This window comes from Balaenoptera physalus (genome assembly GCF_965194825.1).
Source record: "Balaenoptera physalus genome assembly, chromosome: X".
Taxonomy (NCBI): Eukaryota; Metazoa; Chordata; class Mammalia; order Artiodactyla; family Balaenopteridae; genus Balaenoptera; species Balaenoptera physalus.
The window spans coordinates 2,817,554-2,837,055 of record NC_138903.1 but is presented as its reverse complement, the minus strand read 5'-3'; the positions used below and the strand labels follow the sequence as shown (position 1 = coordinate 2,837,055).

At 38.0% G+C, this 19,502-nt stretch overlaps 1 long non-coding RNA gene across 2 annotated transcripts in view; it reads left to right on the top strand.

Annotated features, from left to right (window-relative positions):
- The window catches only part of LOC309652483, a 307,390-nt gene that overhangs the window by 104,304 nt on the left and 183,584 nt on the right, over positions 1-19,502 (top strand). The window lies entirely within an intron of this gene.

Here is a 19,502-nt window from a genome sequence, read left to right as displayed (position 1 = left end):
ATCGAATCTGAATGACATCCTCGCTGGGTAGAGTAATCTTCGATGTAGGTTTTTCTCTTTCATCACTTTAAGTATATCCTGCCACTCCCTTCTGGCCTGCAGAGTTTGCACTGAAAAATCAGCTGATAACCTTATGGGGATTCATTTGCCTGTTATTTTTTATTTTTCCTTTGTGCTTTTAATATTTTTACTTTGAATTTAATTTTTGATAGTTTGACTAATATGTGTCTTGGTATGTTTTTCCTAGGGTTTATCCTGTATGGAACTCTCTGTGCTTCCTGGACTTGGGTGGCTATTTCCTTTCCCATGTTAGGGAATTTTTCCACTATAATCTCTTCAAATATTTTCTCAGACCATTTCTTTTTCTCTTCTTCCTCTGGGACCCCTATAATTTGAATCTTGGTGTGTTTAGTGTTGTCCCAGAGGTCTCTGAGACTGTCCTCAGTTCTTTTCATTCTTTTTTCTTTATTCTGCTCCTCAGCAGTTATTTCCACCATTTTGCCTTCCAGCTCACTTATTCGTTCTTCTGCCTCAGATATTCTGTTATTGATTCTTTCTAGTGTATTTTTCATTTCAGTTATTGTGTTGTTCATTTCTGTTTGCTTGTTCTTTAGTTCTTCTAGATCTTTGTTAAACAGTTCTTGTAATTTCTCAATCCGTGCCTGCATTCTATTTCTGAGATTCTGGATCATCTTTACTCTCATTATTCTGAATTCTTTTTCAGGTAGACTGACTATTTCCTCTTCATTTATTTAGTTTTGTAAGTTTTTACCTTGCTCCTTCACCTGTGACGTATTTTTTTGCCATCTTATTTTTATGAGTGAGATTGTGTTCTTGTCTTCCTGGTCGTTTGGCCTGAGGCTTCCAACACTGGAGTTTGTTGGCTTTTGGGTACAGCTGGGTCTCGGTGCCGAGATGAGGACCTCCAGGAGACCTCACTCTGATGAACGGTCCTTGGGGTCTGAGGTTCTCTGTTAGTCCAGTGGTTTGGACTCGGAGCTCACACCACAGGAGCTTTGGCCCAACACTGGGCTCATGAACCAAGATCCCTCAAGCTGCCGGTTCACTTGGGAGTTCCTCCTATCTCCTTGGGGGTCAGAGTCCCCCCCTCCAGCAGCCGGCAGGCACCCTAGTTTTGGGGAGACTCTAACTGCATCTTCCCACACCGCCATCTTGGCTCCGCCTCCCATTCACCAATTTTAAATGTCTAGCAAAAATTAAAATCCCGGCGGTCCATGTTTAGGTTGATACAGTATATCTATGCCAGTATGCTTGATACTGGAAACATTACCATTTTTAAGAGGAGGTAAAGGGTACCATTACAGAATGTTTCCATACCTGTCCTACAAAAATGAGAGCTTTGAATGTGTTAGTTGAAAGTGAAGTGGTTCTCACTTGCCTACTTGTATAAAAGTTCTAGGCACAGTTGAAGTCATATTAGAAAGCAGGGACAGGTTAAAAAAGATAAATGAACATTGTTAATTTTTGATGAGAAATAAAAGAAATAAATGAATACATGTTACCATACTCACAGACTTAATATGAAAAGAACTTTTAGATACATTCAGTGTAGTTTTTAAGGCAGGCACATTTAAATAACTATGGAGGAATTTATTCAGTTCACTTAAATACTCTTTGTTGAAGGTGAGAATAATTGAAGGTTTTTTAAAATATATTTTGCCTGAATTCTTAGACAACTGTAAGGAGAAAATTTTACTAACTTTTAATGAATAAGTTAATTAAAATGTGTTGAATTACATATAAATATAGAAATGGGTCTTGGAACTATATTTAAAGGGATGATTAATAGTTTTTGAAACATCCTGCTACACACATTATGCCATGTTTTTATCAAATTATTTGCTTAGATTCATTGTATTTTGTTTAAATTTCACAGGGTAAAGACAGACTCTTGTAATGATAGGTACAATCTCTCAACCACTTGGCAGAAACAGAAACAAAGTAATCTAAGGGTGTTACGTATGAAACCATAGGGAAATATAAAAGAGCACAGGATAATGGGAGTTCCTGGTGGTCCAGTGGTTAAGACTCCAAGCTTCCAATGCCGGGGGCCTGAGTTCAATCCCTGGTCAGGGAACTAGATCCCACAAGCCAAGAGGTGTGGCAAAAAATAAATAAGTAAATAAATAAAAGAAGACAGAATATTAAGAGGAATAAGCAGGCAAATAAGTACAGTGAAGTCTTTTTCCATCCAAACACTGAACACAGAAGTAGAAATAGCATAAAAATTTATATTTGTGAGTTTAGGTACACTTGTATAATTTTAACCACCATTCTGAGATGTATTTGTGAGCGCAAAATAAAATGGAACTACTTAGCACCACTCACAGTTTTTAAAATCCCAGTATATTGTCAAAATTACCACTACTTTTTGTTTGCAGTTATTTCTTTACTGCTATAATAAAATGAATAATATATGAACTCATAATAAGAGACAGATTCTTGGCCATTTCTGCTGTAAGTCTCTATTGCTACACACAAATTCCAACCAACATCTAAAAGTATTACTTTCTGAATTCATTCCAAATTCTGGCAAAGCACAATAAAAAGACATTTTAGGACCCATTTTGCCATATCAGCACTTTATACAGTTGGCCTTATTTTTAAGTTCTTCAGTTGACATATTTAACTCTTTTCATGAAAATGCTACTTGATCATAGTAAAAATCATCATCCGTGTCCTCATCATTTCAGGAACTGAGGTTACAAAGTATCCTAATCTCTTCTGTAGAGTTTGAAATAAACCACCTGATCTTTGGTGTGCAATTACTGTCATGTGACTGCTGTTCCAATTGGCATAATTGGAGGTAAAGGACCCTACTTTACTCAGTGTAGCCCTTGAACTCTTAACACATGTAAAAAGTGAAACTGTATGTGTGTAATAGCAAGCCGCCAGGTTAGGGGCCAATGACCCGTGCCTCCTGGCCCCCCCCCCTTGTTTTTTTTTTCCATGTCCCAGTGCAGTGCCCTCTGTACATTTATTGGACTTGGTTTGTGTGTGATCAATACAGTAAGGCAGAGGTGATGAGTGTCACTCCTAAAATTGGATTATAGAAAACATTGCAATTTGGAGATGGCAGAAGAAAGAGGTTTTGTAAACCTGAGGTCAGATTTATAGAAATACTCCATCTCAACAACAGAAAGAAAACAAAGATTGAAAATGAATAAACAGGGCCTCAGGAATCCATACGAAAATATCAAATTCTTTTGAAAGATTCATAGGATGGAGCAGAAATGGCAGTAGAGTTCGTCATTTTGTGAAAGACGTGTATTAATAGTTCAAGAAATGTAATGAATCCCTACTAGGATTGAGGAAAAGGAAGCATTAAACTGTTAAGGTCCAAAGATAAAATTAAAAAACAACAACAACAACAAAAACCGTCAAACAGAGGAAGATGACTTATTATATACAGCTGACCTGGGTGGAGTATAGACTGAGCCTGAAAGTTTTCTGTATTTGTTACTTTTCTATGTTTGCTTAGAATTGTTTTCTCCTGTTCTAGGTTATAACTTTATTAAAGGCAGGTAGAGAGAGAGAGAGAGGTAGGTAGATGGATATCCTGTGTGACTCATTTAATTTATCTGAGTGCTTCATCGTAGCAGAACCCAATTAAACACACACATACAAATAAGGTATGAGTAATCGTTACGTGCATACAAATATTCTCAGCATCACTAGCTAATTTAAAGGACCATGGGGGTGCTATCAACCCCACCTCACAGCTCATGTTTAAAGTTAAAAAGACAAAGATCCTCAAAAATTTGGAGCAACTAGAGCTCTCATACCATGAGTGTATTATGGTAGGAACACACTGGAAAACTATTTCTTATAAAGTGAAATACACTTGTCTTACAATCTTGCAATTTCAGTCTTTCACATTTACTCCACATCAGTGAACGTACATTCACACAAAGACATGTAGGTGACTTTTCATAGCAGAGTTCATGCAAAATAGCCCCCAAAGAGGGAAAAAAACGCATTCCCCATCAACTGGAGAGGAGAGAATATGGATCGTGGTCTAGCCACAAGATGGAATACTCCGTGATAACACAAAGCAAACTAATGACGCGCACACAGAGTGGATGAATCCCGAAAGCATTGTGCTGAGTGAAATAAGCTAGACACAAAGGCAACGTGATATTTTACATTATGATCAAGTCTATTAGTCAGTGATTCCATTTGTACTACATTGTACAAAAAACCACAGTGAAGAAAACAGATCAGTAGTTGTCAGAGGCTAGGGCTTGGGGAGGGTTGTCTGCAAAAGCCCACAAAGCAATGTTTGGGGGTAAAGGCAATGTTCTTTATCTACATTGTGGTTCTGAATCAATTTACTGAAAGCTCCCACATTGTACTTTTAAAAGAGATTGAACTTTGTGTGCACTAAAATCTCGGTAAGTTTCATTTTCAGGAAAATCATTTTCATTGTTAGCATCGGAATGCCAGTGTAGACCAATTAACAACTAATTATCTTTATGTAGTATTGGGCTTTTGAATGGGATGCTTCAAAATAAATTTTCCCAATATTACTCATGATTCTTTGGCACCAGTTTTCATGTAAACTGTTCAGTAAGCTTCCTCAACGTGTGGCATCTTTGAATTCAAGATTTACATTTTCCAACTCAGAATACTTTTCAAAATTTATTTATTTCATTTTTTGGCTGTGTTGGGTCTTCGTTGTGGCACGCGGGCTTTCTCTAGTTATGACGAGCGGGGGCTACTCTTGGTTGTGCTTCGCGGGCTTCTCATTGCGGTGGCTTCTCTTGTTGCAGAGTATGGGCTCTAGGCACGCAGGCTCAGTAGTTGTTGCTCACGGGCTCAGTAGTTGTGGCGCACGGGCTCTAGAGCTCAGACTCAGTAGTTGTGCTGCACGGGCGTAGTTGCTCCGTGGCATGTGGGATCTTCCTGGACCAGGGCTCGAACCCACGTCCCCTGCATTGGCAGGCAGACCCTTGACCGCTGCACCACCAGGGAAGCCCTCCAACTCAGAATATTGAGGACATCTCAAGAGTTTACATGCTTAGTTTGGATTCCCTTCAACCCCCCTCACCTGTCTCCCACTTTTCCCCTTTTTTGCAAAGTTTCTAGAGACTTTGGGATTTGAATAACCTCTGATTGATAAAAGAGTTTGTTGACTGCACATTATACAATGCCTTAGGCCAGCCTCACCATATGGGAAAAATTAAAACAGTAACTTGACATTCCCATCACTTCCAAGCAGCACTTGGGTTATTTAAAGAGCATTATTTGCTTAGTTATGGTTCTAAACAACTGTCGTCAGAGCTGTATGTGGAGAATAAAATGTCATGAAACAGTGCCAAATCATCTGTGACTTCACTGTAGCCCATTTTCCTCAGGGAAATAGGTTTGGCCCAGTGGATGTGTCTGTTGATTTCAGTGTCAGTTTTGGAGAATAGCATTGTCCGTATAGGAATTTTTGCTAGAATCTCGTAAATATAGCAAGCCACGTACCAACAATTTGACTTTTAACAACCATATTGGTCAGAATTCTCCAGAGAAATAGAATATCTATCTATCTATCTGCCTCTCTGTCTACATTTATACATATATATAAACACAGATTTATTTTATTTTAAGGAGTTTGCTAACCTGATTGTGGACATTGACACATCTGAAATCTGGATAGACCAGCAGGCCAGAGACCCAACAGTTAATGTTTCAGCTCAAGTCTGAGGTCTGTCTGGAGGCAGACTTCCCTTTTCTGCAGGGGACCTCAGTCTTTTTTCTCTTACAACCTTTATCTGATTAGAGGCGGCCCACCCACATTATTGAGGGCAATCTGTTTCACTCAAGGTCTTCTGATTTAAATCTCAATCTCATCTTTAAAAGAATACATTCACAGTAACTTCTAAACTAGTGTTTGGCCAAATATCTGAGTACTTTGTGAAGACATACAGTTAACTGTCACAAGCAGTTTATCATATGTTTGCTGAAATTAATTTATGAATAATCAGAGGTAGTTTCAACAAATTCTGTGAATGGAGATGTAACTTGTCTAACTTTTAATAAGGTGGAGACTTTATTATTATTTATCATTGTTCTGCTGACCTCTAATACTTCCTACTCTGGTCAGAGGTCTTTTAATTATTGAGTAGGAGAAAATCAGATACTAGAGCCACCAGAATATGGAAGCTTGTAGATGGAAATACACTTGTTTGGTCACTATTTAATCTGGACCCATTACTTAGGCCACTTTATAAACATTATTTCATCTAATATTAAAAACATCACACTTAGATAAGGTTCAAAGCATAAGATATATATAGAGGAAGCAAAGTTACAATGGAGTGTACACCACTTCAGTTTTTATTACATGTGTATCAGAAATTCAAAGCAAACATTCCTTAAAATATTGTCTAGTGTGGCATCCGCCTTCCCAGTTATATTAATATTGATTTGTTGCATTTTTTTCCACACACACATCATCATTATAAACATAGAGAAAATAAATAAATACAAATAAATCATATCATTTAAGCTTCTGCTGTAAAGTAATTGTAAGACAAATAAGTCGATGTAACACACTTTGAACAGTGAATAGCTCATACCTCTGAGCATGGCGCAGTGTAGTTTTTAGTGGTATTCTTTTATAAACATAATTTTTTCAGCTTGGCTGACACTTTTGCTTCCAAAACTGAGTTTAGTCTTTCAAGCAGTGTACCTGGGCTTACACCTTCCAGGAGGATTCCGGAAATCAAAGTCTCTATCATTTTGTGCTGTCATGCTCACTTCTTTAAATCTTGCTCAACAGGCCAGAATGCAAACATTTATTGCTCAAGAATTATCCTTATTTGCACTTGCATAGAAATAAATCTCCAAGTTTGAGAAGTGTCTGCGTTTCTATTCTGCATTAGATTCCCTGATATTATTTACTTTTAATTTCGTGTTTTGGGTTGGAGCATTGATGCCAACCTTTTTGTAATCCTAAATTCGCCATTCTATCATGATTCTGTTTACTTGCAGATATGTGCAACTACGTGACCCGTTAATGCATCTCTTCGTGTTTGGCCTCTGTATTTATCCTTCCACTTGAAGTTATAGATTTAAGTTATTACCATTTCACAATACACCTATCTTATTTTAAAACCAGAGCATTTGCTTTATTAAATAAAAGATTGCTCTGGCTGGAAGTGAAGTGTAAAGTAGAATTTAAAAACTAAGTATTTGCCACAATTTCTATATAAATTTGAATTTGCTTAGTGAAGTCAGTTGGGTACATATATGTGTTGATAAAATTAAAATTCTGAAATAGCACTGGCTTTTTAAAGAAGAAATGTATTTTTCTCAAGTGCATTAGTTTCCTTGGGGCTGCTGTGGCAAAATATGACAAATTGGGTTGCGTGAAACAAAATTCCCTCACAGTTCTGGAAACCAGAAGTCTGAAATCAAAATGCGGTCAGAGCTAACCCTCACCCTAAGCCTCTGAGACTTTCGGTAGAATCTTTTCTCGCCTCTTCTGTCTCCTGGAGACTGTAGGAAACCCTTGGCATCCCTTGGCTTACAGCTGCATTACTCCAATCACATAATATTGTCTCTGTCTGAAGATCTGTGTCCAGTTTCCCCTTTTTATAAAGACACCACACATACTACTTTTTAAAGTCTACCCAAAAGGGCTCATCTTGACATGATCACCTCTGCAAAGACCTTATTTCCAAATAAGGTCACATTCACAGAGCTGGGGGGTTAGGAGCTCAACATATCTTTATGGAAGACACACTTCAACCCGTAACGTTAAGAAGCTGACTTTCACCATCTGCCAGATTATTATAGAATCTTAAATTCATATCTTGACATAGGATGACCTTGCTCATCAGTGACCTCGATGAGCAGCTATTTCGGTAAAATGCACTGTTGCTAAAACAGTCACCCAATGATTTAACCAAACGCTTGGCACTAAAGCCCATAAGTGGGCTTTTCTCCTCTTGAGCCTTCCAACAAGCGTGAGCTTGACCACCACGGAAGCGTTGGAATTCTGACTTACTTGGCATATCCTTTGAACAAACTCTTGAGATTTCAAAAAACTGAAGCGTCTTCCCAAGATCAACTTGGTCTTAGCATTTCTTATCAAAATATCATTTCAGGAGCATCAGTTTGAGAAGGACATTTTTCTTTTTAAATTAATTAATTAATTAATTTATTTTTGGCTGCGTTGGGTGTTCGTTGCTGAGCCCAGGCTTTCTTTAGTTGCCGCGAGCAGGGGCTACTCTTCATTGCCGTGCACAGGCTTCTCATCGTGGTGGCTTGTCTTGTTGTGGAGCACGGGCTCTAGGCTCGCGGGCTCAGTAGCTGTGGCGCTCAGGCTTAGCTGCTCCGCGGCATGGGGGATCTTCCTGGACCGGGGCTCAAACCCGTGTCCCCTGCATTGGCAGGTGGATTTGCAACCACTGCACCACCAGGTAAGCCCCAAGAAGGACGTTTTTCAACTACGTGATAACTCTTTCCTTTTCCTCTCTGTGTTCCCTCTGTTTCAGCAGCTTCCAAAACCGCTGAGTGTAATAGCGTCTGCAAGATTAGGGTTCCCCACAGTGGCCCTATTGATATTGTGGACAGAAGAGTCATTTGTTTGCAGGGTACGTCCCCTGCACTGCAGGGTGTTTATTGCAGCATCCCTGCTTCTTCTCACCACATGGCAGTACCACCCTACCCCTGAGCTGTGACCACAAGAAGTGGTCAGATCCCTAAGTGTACATCGACATGAATGGATAAAGAAGATGTGGTTCGTATCTATAATGGAGTACTACTCAGCCATAAAAAATGAATGAAATAATGCCATTTGCAGCAATGTGGATGGACCTAGAGATTATCGTACTCTGTGAAGTGAGAGAAAGACAAATATCATAGGATATCACTTATATGTGAAATCTAAAAAAAAAAAAATGATACAAATGAACTTATTTACAAAACAGGTACAGACTCACATACATAGAGAACAAACTACGGCTACCAAAGTGGAAAGGGGAGGAGGGATAAATTAGGAGTTTGGTATTAACATATACACACTACTGTATATAAAATAGATAAACAACAAGGACCTACCTACTGTATAGCACAGGGAAGTATACTCAATATTTTTGAATAACCTATAAGGGAAGAGAATCTGAAAAAATATATATATGTATGTATAACTGAATGACTTTTTTGTACACCTGAAACTAGCACAACATTGTAAATCAACTATACTTTAGTTAAAAATAAAAATATAAAGAAATAAAATTGTAGAAATAAATAAAATTGTATAAAAAATAATGTTTGATTCAGAAGCACTATGATAGATGCTCCGTCAGCTATATCTTCCAAAATGGACAGCAGGGATTGTGGCCGTTAATAAGTACTCAAAACTACTTACTGAATTCATAAGAGTTGTGGATATTCATGAAACTCCTACTATGTGCTATACACTTTTCTAAGCACTTTTTAAAATCAATGTTTATTTCATTGAAGTATAGTTGATTTACAATGTTGTGTTAGCTTCTGCTGTACAGCAAAGTGATTCAGTTATACATATATATGCATTCTTTTTTCAATATTCTTTTCCATTATGGTTTATCATAAGCCATTGAATATAGTTGTCTGTCAGCACTTGTTTAAATACACTATTTCGTTTTGTCTTCAGAGTAGTGATGGAATGGAAGCCTAATTTCCATTTAGGGGGTTGAGGAAACAAGCCAGACCTCTGTTTTCATTTTCTGTGTTGCCGAGTTTCTTTCCAGGCTTGGTTTTCCAGTTCCCGCTTACTGGTCCCAGAGCTCCATCTGAGCCCGTTGCGTTAGCTTTGGGCACTGCACATCGGCACTTCCTAAGGAGCTGGTGACCATGATATTTCTATGGCTTGTGTGGGAGAAGCAGGGCAGGCATGCCCTGAACCCAGTTCTTTCAGTCTATGATTCTCTTCTTAGAATGGAGGCAATGTGAGAGATGCATTAACTTTTTCAGGCCATTAAGGAATTTTATGGCAAATGACGGCAATGGCATCCCTAAACGGTCACCTGGTGGCCTCAACCAGTTTAACGCAGCTTCCAAAATAACCTTCTCCACAGGCACCGCTGGGGAGCACTTGGAGTGAGCCGCTATTACAGCCCAATGGAGGTGAGGGTACACGAACCTCCCGCTTATTGTGGGCTGGGTCACGTCCCACACAGAGGCAGACGGGGAGCTGGGGGTCCAGCAGGGAGATGAGTTTGCTACAGACAGACAGACAGAGGACACTTCTCTCTCCCCTGGGTCACAGCATCACTGCCCATCTAACCACTCTGGCCATCCACACGCTGTGTTCTCCTGGGCAGGAGGGGATGTTAGAATACAAGTATGCGTGCGCCCACCAAACCTGGTAGCGTCGTGAAATCCTCATGAACAATGAGATGATGTCCCATTGGCATTGGGAAGACATCAGGCGTTCCGACTACCTAAAAGATGTATTTCAGAGATGATAAACAGAGTAATATCCTTATGTGGCCCTCCCCCGACACGGACGCTCACAAAGATAGCCCCCTCCCCTCCCTAGTCGTTTTTTGGCTTTGAAATTGTTCCCTTCCCTCTCACCAGTAATGGCTTTTATCAGCACGTTTGCTTTTCGTATGCCAGGCACGGAGTTAAAAGTCAGTTTAACTCCTGTTAAACAGCACTGCGCTTCTTCCCCCCGCCCCCGCCCCACCCCATTTTCTTTCAAGTGGGTGGACACAATCCTACAAAGACATCGGCGTGTAGGATTCTTCTAGACTGCATCAGTCCTGACCTCCTCAGGTAGACACTAACTGGAGTTTTCACACAAAAGTGTTGTTTTCCCAGTTTTTATATTGTATAAAATTGGAAACTTACCAGCTATGCATTTTTGGTAAGTGAATTCTTTCAGTATGTTTGTAAGATTCATCCATGTTGTTTTACACCGTTGGATATAAAATACAGAATTCCACTCTATGAATTTACTACTATTTTTTTCACTCTAATATTGATGGGATTATCTGTTTTCCTCAGTGTCTGACTTTTTTCCGGGACGTGGGTGTTTTGAACGCATCCTGCTAATAAGCACGTTCTTAGGGATGCGTCCTGGTAAATGGATGTGTTTCTAGAGGTGAGGTACTAAAGGGTGGGATTGCTAGATCACAATGTGTAAGAAAAGATTTTACAACGTGGCTGCAGCATATTACTCTTCTCTAGTTGTGTAAGAAACTTTCAGTTTATCTGCAACCTCACTGACATTTGGTACTTCCTGCCATTTTATCCCTAGTCTTTCAGTAAAAATACAGTAGTATCGTTTTGTTTTAAATTCCGTTACCTTGATGACAAGTCATGTGGAGAACCTGTTCATCCGTTTTTGTTGGCATTTGAGTTTCCACATTTACGTTGGAATATTTATCTTTTCCTGGAGTTTTAATAGCAGGGATAGATGGATAGATAGATGAAAGCTGAGTGATGTTATATAGGTAGATAAATAGATAAATAGATGATAGATGGATAGGTAGATAACAGAATGACAGATAGATAGAAAGAAAGAAAAATCCTTTGTTGGACATATCTGTTAAACTTATATTTTCCCACTTAGTGGGTTGCACTTTCACTCTTGTAACGGTGTCTTTGATAAATGGAAGAGCTTAATTTTGTTTTAGTACAATTTATCAGAGCCTCCCACCATGGTTATCATTATTATGCCCTATTTAAGGAATTTTGTCCAGTGTCATGAAGATATTTTCTGTTTTCTCCTAAAACCATCATTATTTTATATTGTGCATTTGGATATACAATACAACTAAAATGAATTTATATAAAAGCTGTTAAATAGTAGTAAAGATGCATATTCCCCCCACAGGGTGTCCTGCTGAACTAGCACCATTTATTTTAAAGACCGTATTCCTTTTTGCAGTTTGCTGTGAAAGTAGTCATAGATCTGGTGTCATAGATTGGATCTGTTCTATTTCATCAATTAGTTTATATTTGTGGCAATAAAACACCATTTAATTGTAGTAACTTAGAGATAGCTGGTAGTGTGTATCTCTTAGTACTGTCCTGAAGTTGCAAGATATCTGAGGTATGCGTCTTCCTTTATATTTCCATATGAGTTTTGCAGTCAGTTTACCAGTATGTATTTAATAAACTTGGGATTTTTTTTTAATAGTTTAGGCTAACTCCTTTATAAATTTGGGGAGAGATATCCCAATTCATGAACAGGATAAATTTCTCCATTAATTTAGATTCTTTTCTCACAATGGTGTTTTGCAGTTTAGAATGTAAATGGCTAGTATATCTCATTTATTTTCAAATATTTCATATTTTGATGTTTTGACAAATTGTTTCATCATTAAATTTGGTTTACTGTCATACAGAAATTGATGTTTTTATATTGCTTTGTGTCCAGACACCTTGCTAGATTAGCTTATTATTTCTAATGGTATATCTATAGATTCTGTCAAATTTTCTCTGTAGCTGATCATGGCTTCTATGAATAATATATTTCATTTAAAATAATGTATATATATAATTCATTCTGAGTTATGCATATATATATGCAGTCAAAATTTGCTTTACAACCTTCAACTTAAAAAAAAAACCTCCAGTACAGGACTTACCGGGTGGTGCAGTGGTTAAGAATCTGCCTGCCAATGCAGGGAACATGGGCTCGAGCCCTGGTCCGGGAAGATCCCACATGCCGCGGAGCAACTAAGCCCGTGCGCCACAACTACTGAGCCCGCGTGACACAACTACTGGCCCACTTGCCTAGACCCCGTGCTGTGCAACAAGAGAAGCCGCCGCAATGAGAAGCCCGCGCACCGCAACGAAGAGCAGCCCCCACTCACTGCAACTAGAGAAAGCCCGTGCAGCAACGAAGACCCAACGCAGCCAAAAATAAAATAAATTAAAAAAAACCCCAAAACTCCAGTACAGTGATAAATAGAAATAATAAAATTATGCTAGCAGATATCCTTGTTCCATTTCAGATATTTATGGAAAAACTATAATAAGGAATTGAGAATAATTTGAGCTGTATAGATATTGGAAATATCCTTTGTTTGATGAAAAAGGTTTCTTATATTCACAGTTAAGAGTTTTATTAGAAATCAATGATGATATTATTGAGCTTTATCACCATCTCTTAAGAAGATTATATATTTTTGTCTTCTATTATGTGGAGAATTATACTGAGGATTTTAAAGTGTTAAATCAGCTATGCATTCCTCAAACAAATCCTTCTTAAACAAGATGCATTGCTCCTTGTATATGCCCCTGGATTTAGTTTGCTAATATTTTATCTATAATATTTGCCTCTCTGCATGAGGGAAATTTTATTTAATGCAATTTTCAGATTTGGTGTTAGGATCATATAGTCCTCATAAAATAAGTGGAAAAGTTTTTTCTTTTTTTTGTATTATCTGCAAATTTGTTAATCTTGAGCCAGTCAGTTCTTCATAAAATACTAGAATAATTCACCATTGTATTCATTGGGTTGGGATGTTCTTTTGTGGAGGTTTTCAAAATAGTGAATAATTGAAAAGTTAATGGAGGTTATTGAGTTTCTATTCTTCAACTGTCAATTTTTTTAATTTGTAAAAGGCATTGGTCCATGTCATCTAAAATTTCAATTAAATTAGCATAAATTTGCACATGGTATTCTTTTAATATATCTTTCATACTATTGGTATGTATATAGAGGTTGCCTTTGGTATTTTTTATTTTAGTAGTGGTGTCATCTTTTATTTTGGTGTGGTCTCATGAGAGGTTTATAAATTACGTGATTCTTTGCAAAAAAAAAAAAAAAAGCAGATTCCCTCTATTTACTGTTTTATTTTTATTTTATTAGTGCCTCCTTGGAATTATATATGCAATCTTTGGCTTATACTTGCTGTTTTGTTTTGGGGTGTTTTTGATTGTTTTGTCACATGGGTGAGAAAGGTAACTCAAATTGTTTTTCAGTCTCTCCTTTTCTGACATATGTACTAGTGTCAATATATTTTGAAGAAATTCAGTTGGAGGTCCATAACATTTGCTTTCATACATTGTGTGTTTTTTATGATATAGTTCAATATTTTTCTAATTTACATTGTGATTTCTTCTTTTATCTGCGTTATTTGGAAATGCGTTGCTTCATTTTCAAAACATTGGAAATTTATTGTAATTTTCTTGTTGATGTTTAACCTTATTTTACTGAGACTATGGAACATACACTATAAAACTGTCAGTGTATCAATGTGAATTATGTTCTAGTATATTTGTCACATCACATGATTGTTCCAGCTATACTTTATTTTTTTAAATTAATTTATTTATTTTTGGTTGCGTTGGGTCTTTGTTGCTGTGCGCAGGTTTTCTCTAGTTGCAGCGAGCGGGGGCTACTCTTTGTTGCAGTGCGTGGGCTTCTCCTTGCGGTGGCTTCTCCTGTCATGGAGCACGGGCTCTAGGCGCGCAGGCTCAGTAGTTGTGGCACGCGGGCTCAGTAGTTGTGGCTCGCGGGCTCTAGAGCGCAGGCCCAGTAGTTGTGGCACACGGGCTTGGTTGCTCTGCGGCATGTGGGATTTTCCCGGACCAGGGCTCGAACCCGTGTCCCCTGCATTGGCAGGCGGATTCTTAACCACTGCGCCACCAGGGAAGTCCCCAAATATACTTTAAAAGAATGCATACTCTGCATTTTTGGTTCAATCAGTTGGACTGATTTTGTTAAGATAACTGTTGAAACTCTCTTTATCCTTCCCCCCCCCCATAAATTTCTATCAGTTTCTGTGATCATTGTGTTGAAATCACCCACTCTCATTTTGGATATGTCTATCTTTAATTTTTTTTGTTTTTTGACAATTTGTATTTTTTTGGAACTTTTGTCATTGACATGTATGTGAAATAAGATAGTTATTATCTTTACTGGATTGCTCACTTTTCTTTATAGAATCTCATTTACCCCACAATTCTGTCCTCAAGCCTAACTTGTGTGACATGAGAATAATGACTACTTTGGTTAATGTTTGCATGCCATACTTGCTGTTTTTCTATTTACACTGTTGTTACTAGTATATACATCAGATATTGACACAGTAGGCAGCATGTAATTGGATTTTGTTTTAATCTAGTCTAGAAATATTTTCTTTTAATAGAAATCAGAATATTTAGATCATAAATATCCAGTCTAATCACTGATGTATTTAAACTAACCATACTGTATTGTAAATTGTGGCGTTTTGTTGGTGCCTATACTCTGTTCCTTTTTCTTCTGTACCATAACCTTCTGTCAATAATTTTCCTTTCGTAAAATTCATATTCATATTTTCTAGCCATCTATTAGCTTGTTACAGAGGCTTTGTACCATTCCTTAATTGGATATTATTGAGATTAAAATATGCTTTCTTTCCTTTTTGAATCCAATATGAATGAGTAATTTTACTCCCTTTCCTGAGCTTGCAAAGTCACTTCCACTTAATTCACCCCTATCTGTTCTCTTATTATATAGTTTTTAAAATTGAGAGTTGAGTCATATGCCATAAAAATCACTACTTTGTCTGTTAGCAGTCACCCCAGAGCCCCTGGCAAGCACAAACCTACTTTCTATCCCCGTGGGTTACTTCTTCTAGACATTTCTTGTAAGCAGAACCATACAAGGTGTGGTCTTTGTGACTTTCTTCCTTCATTTCCCGTATGTTTTCAAGGTTCATCCAAGTGTATCAGTACTTCATTCTTGTTTGTAGCTGAATAAGATTGCAGTGTACAGAGAGACCACCTAATCTCTTTGCATTCTTCTGTGGATGGACCTTTGGGTTGTTTCCACTTTTGGGCAGGTAGGAATAAAGGTGCTATGAACATGTGCACTTAAGCATTTGAGTGGATACTTCCATTTTTCTTGGCGTGGCATTGCTCAGTCGTATGGTAATTCTACGTGGAACACTAGTTCTGAGCTTTTGTAGGCTCGAAATGAGCAGTGGGTGTGGCAAAGGTATCGGGAATGACTATTGTGACCAAAACGCCAGTCTCCAACCTAAACGCATTTATTATAACAGTAGAACTAGGTCATGCTACTCACTGAGCTAGCCTTTTCAAGTCTCTTTCTATAAATGAATAGTTCTGCGTTTTCCTTTTCCATCTAAATTCATATATTTTCCTGATCAATGTATTCCTATGTATGGTATATTTTGTATTATCACGAATGGCATTGTGCTTTTCATTTTATGATTAGATTATTATAATCATGACTATAATGGTTCATATATGTTGCTATATAGAGAAATATGTAATATATACTGTACATTACTAAATACTATGATATTTATTCATTATGTTACATATTCATCATATATTCATATTCATTCATTATAATTCATATTCAATTAAAATGGATTTTTTTTTTTTACAGATCATTTTATATTTTCTGGGAATATTCAATTTTTAGTTTTCAAAGTGCCTGGTGTCTAAATCTTAAGGAAATATGTCAGTCAGAGGTGAATATGACATAATTTTTATTTTCATACATTTTAGGCCAGATTTCTTGAATTAATGAACTAAACCATTAGCCTCATCAATAGCCAATACATAGCCAATCAATTCCCAGAAATACAGGTACAGTCCTGAAAGGAGCATGTAGTACGTGATACATATGCTAAGGTGTGTGTTGTCCTTTCTCATTCACGAAATTCTGTGAAGGTCCATCACATATACACACAACAATTTCTACATATATTTATGTGTGAATGTAATCATATCAGCATCTCTCTAGATTTTTTTTGACTGAGTATTTTGATGAGGTAATGCATAATTGGTTTTATGAAAAAAGGGCAGATCAGTAATTATAATCATAACTCTTATAGATCCACAAGTGACGCCTTTGAATGCCCACAATTATAGACATAATTAAATGTAATTAATTGGGTACCGCAATTAACAACACCCATGGTGGACTCAGAGAGAACCTGGTCCCATCCTAAGTGCATGCACGTTATGTGCTCACTTCTTCTTGGTTGTTCATTTCCAAATCTCCACATGTTAAAAAAAAAAAAAAAGTAACAAGTTTCTATTTTATCTTTTCATTGTAGCATACATCTTTTCTCTCTGTGTCTGATATCAAGTAACTTCCTGTGTCATCATGCAGTTACCATGAAACTAAGGTGGTTTAATAAATATAGTAATCTCTTTCATTAGAAATCATGCCAGCTATACCTAAATTGACGTTGGTCCTTTCAACTTGAATATATTTAATAAAAAATGATTATTGTAGCTAATTTATATCCACATTAGATTAACCATTACCATGCTTTCTTCATATGTCTCTAATGTGGTGTGCCTTTCAGGTTGTGGAAAAAATAGTCTGCACTCTCTCATTAGAAATGTACACCCTGATTATAAATCAAGTCTCACTGAATGAGCTGCATTAAGCTGAGTAGATAAGCAAGGTCCCCAGGAGATCAATAAGGATATGATACAGATGATCTGTCTCAATATCTGGTCATGATTTATTGAATATCAATGGGAAATCAAAAGCAAGCATATGGTAATAATTAAATGTGGAAAGTGTTCAATAATTCTTCATTTTCATTTTGATAGTGCTTTCCATAGAATCGCCACTTTAACTCTGAGTTCAGCACCATGCTTGCTTTTCTAAACTTTTATCCTGAAAAGAAGGTTAAAGCAGACATCCTCCAAATGGTTTCTGGCACATTATTGTAAGAACGACTGTAGGTTTTAGATAAATGATTAAGAATAAAATCCTGTCTTAACTTAAATGGCGGAGGAGAAGTGCTCATAACCTGAAATTCCTCTTGCTATGTTCACATGTGTTTCACTGCTTTCCATTCTTTATTTTTCCCTTACCAAAGGTTGGAGAAAGAAGTTTAATTTCAAAATGGCTTTGACAATTTTATTTTCTTTCCTCCTACTCTTTCTCTCTCTAAACTATGGGTTCATTCTCTGCCCTACTAGTTTAAATCATGTTGATAGGCTACTTAAAAGCTACCACAACTCGGTGCTCTTCGAAAGATACACAACAGCCGAAACGTAAGGTTACAGTCTTCTTGGTTTAGGTTAGATGGAAGAAATAACTCCACTTTGAGGCAGGTGCGTAACCACACGTCCTGGAGCTGACGAAACTTGAGTGGCGGGAGAAAGTGAAGACCCAGGGCATTTGGAAGCTTGGAAAACTTTCTCCTTACTTTATTGTATTTTTTTGTTGGGGGGAAATATGCATCACATTTACCATCTTAACCATCTTGAGGTGTACAGCTCAGTGGCATCGAATACATTCATGTTGTGCGCCCATCACCACCATCCGTCTTCAGAACCCTTTTCATCTCACAGAAACGAAACTCTTTCCCCATTAAACACTAACCGTCCCCCTTCCCTCCTCTGGGGGTCCCTCCTCATCTGTTTCAATCCATCCCCTTTGTCGGCTGCTGAAACAACCCTCTCCTGGTTTCCTCTGACCGCGTGACAGGCACTTCCATCTTTTTTGAGGGTTTCTCCTGCTGGTCTTCCGGTCAGTCGTATACGTGCTGCAGGCATCTTTTGTGGCCCAATCCTGCAGTCACTCTCTCTTTGCCTCTGGACTGTCAGTTTTGCCTGCTTCAGCATTGACTCTTGGCGGCTTTGCTGGGTTAAATAATGTCCCTTTGAGTCCACATCCACCCAGAACATCAGAATGGGACCTTATTTGTATTAGGGTCTTACACTGTGAATTAATTAAAGCTCTTGAGATGAAATAATTCTCGATTTATCATGAGCCCTGCATCCAATGACTGGTGTTCTTATATGAAAAGACACACAGACACAGAGGAGAAGCCAGGTGAAGACAGAGGCAGAGATGCGAGGGATGCAGCCACAAGCCAAGGGGTGTCCAGAGGCACCAGGGGCTGGGAAAAGACAAGGCGTATTTCATCAAAAGTCAAAGCAATAGAAGACCTCAAAATGAAAGCTCTCACGTTGCATAGGATGACTCGGCAATGTAGGAAGCGCCTCATGATTAGAGTTTGATGCAAAGTGTTGGCAGACACCTTCTCTGAAATAGGGAGGGGATATTCCAACATTGGGTGAAGGCTGCTTTATGTAACTCTGCGAGATATTCAGCTCTGTGCAGGGTTCATCTTGCCCATGCCCAAACCTTTTCTTCTCCTTGTGATTTCGAACGTGTGTTTGGGCACAAAAGCCATCAGAATATCTATCCACAGACTTTGTATGCAATCCAGAGATGTTCTTGCCTGTTTGACTGCTAAACACTCAAACTTCAATGGGGAAAAATACCTCTTCCTCTGGGATGAACCGAGCTCTCGTGAAGGATAGCTCATTAGCGGTGGCTGTTTCTGGGATAGTGGTGATTATCCTACAGTAATTGATTTGCAGAATGCCGTGATGCTCTTTTAGGGAATTCCTTCTCATCATTCAGAAACCCGCCACACAGCCAGACTATTTCCAAAAAAAAAAAAAAAAAAAAAAAATCCACTCATCTTACTTAAATAAAGAGAACCCACATACAGGAGAGAACCAGGGATCTATCTGCCAAACCACTG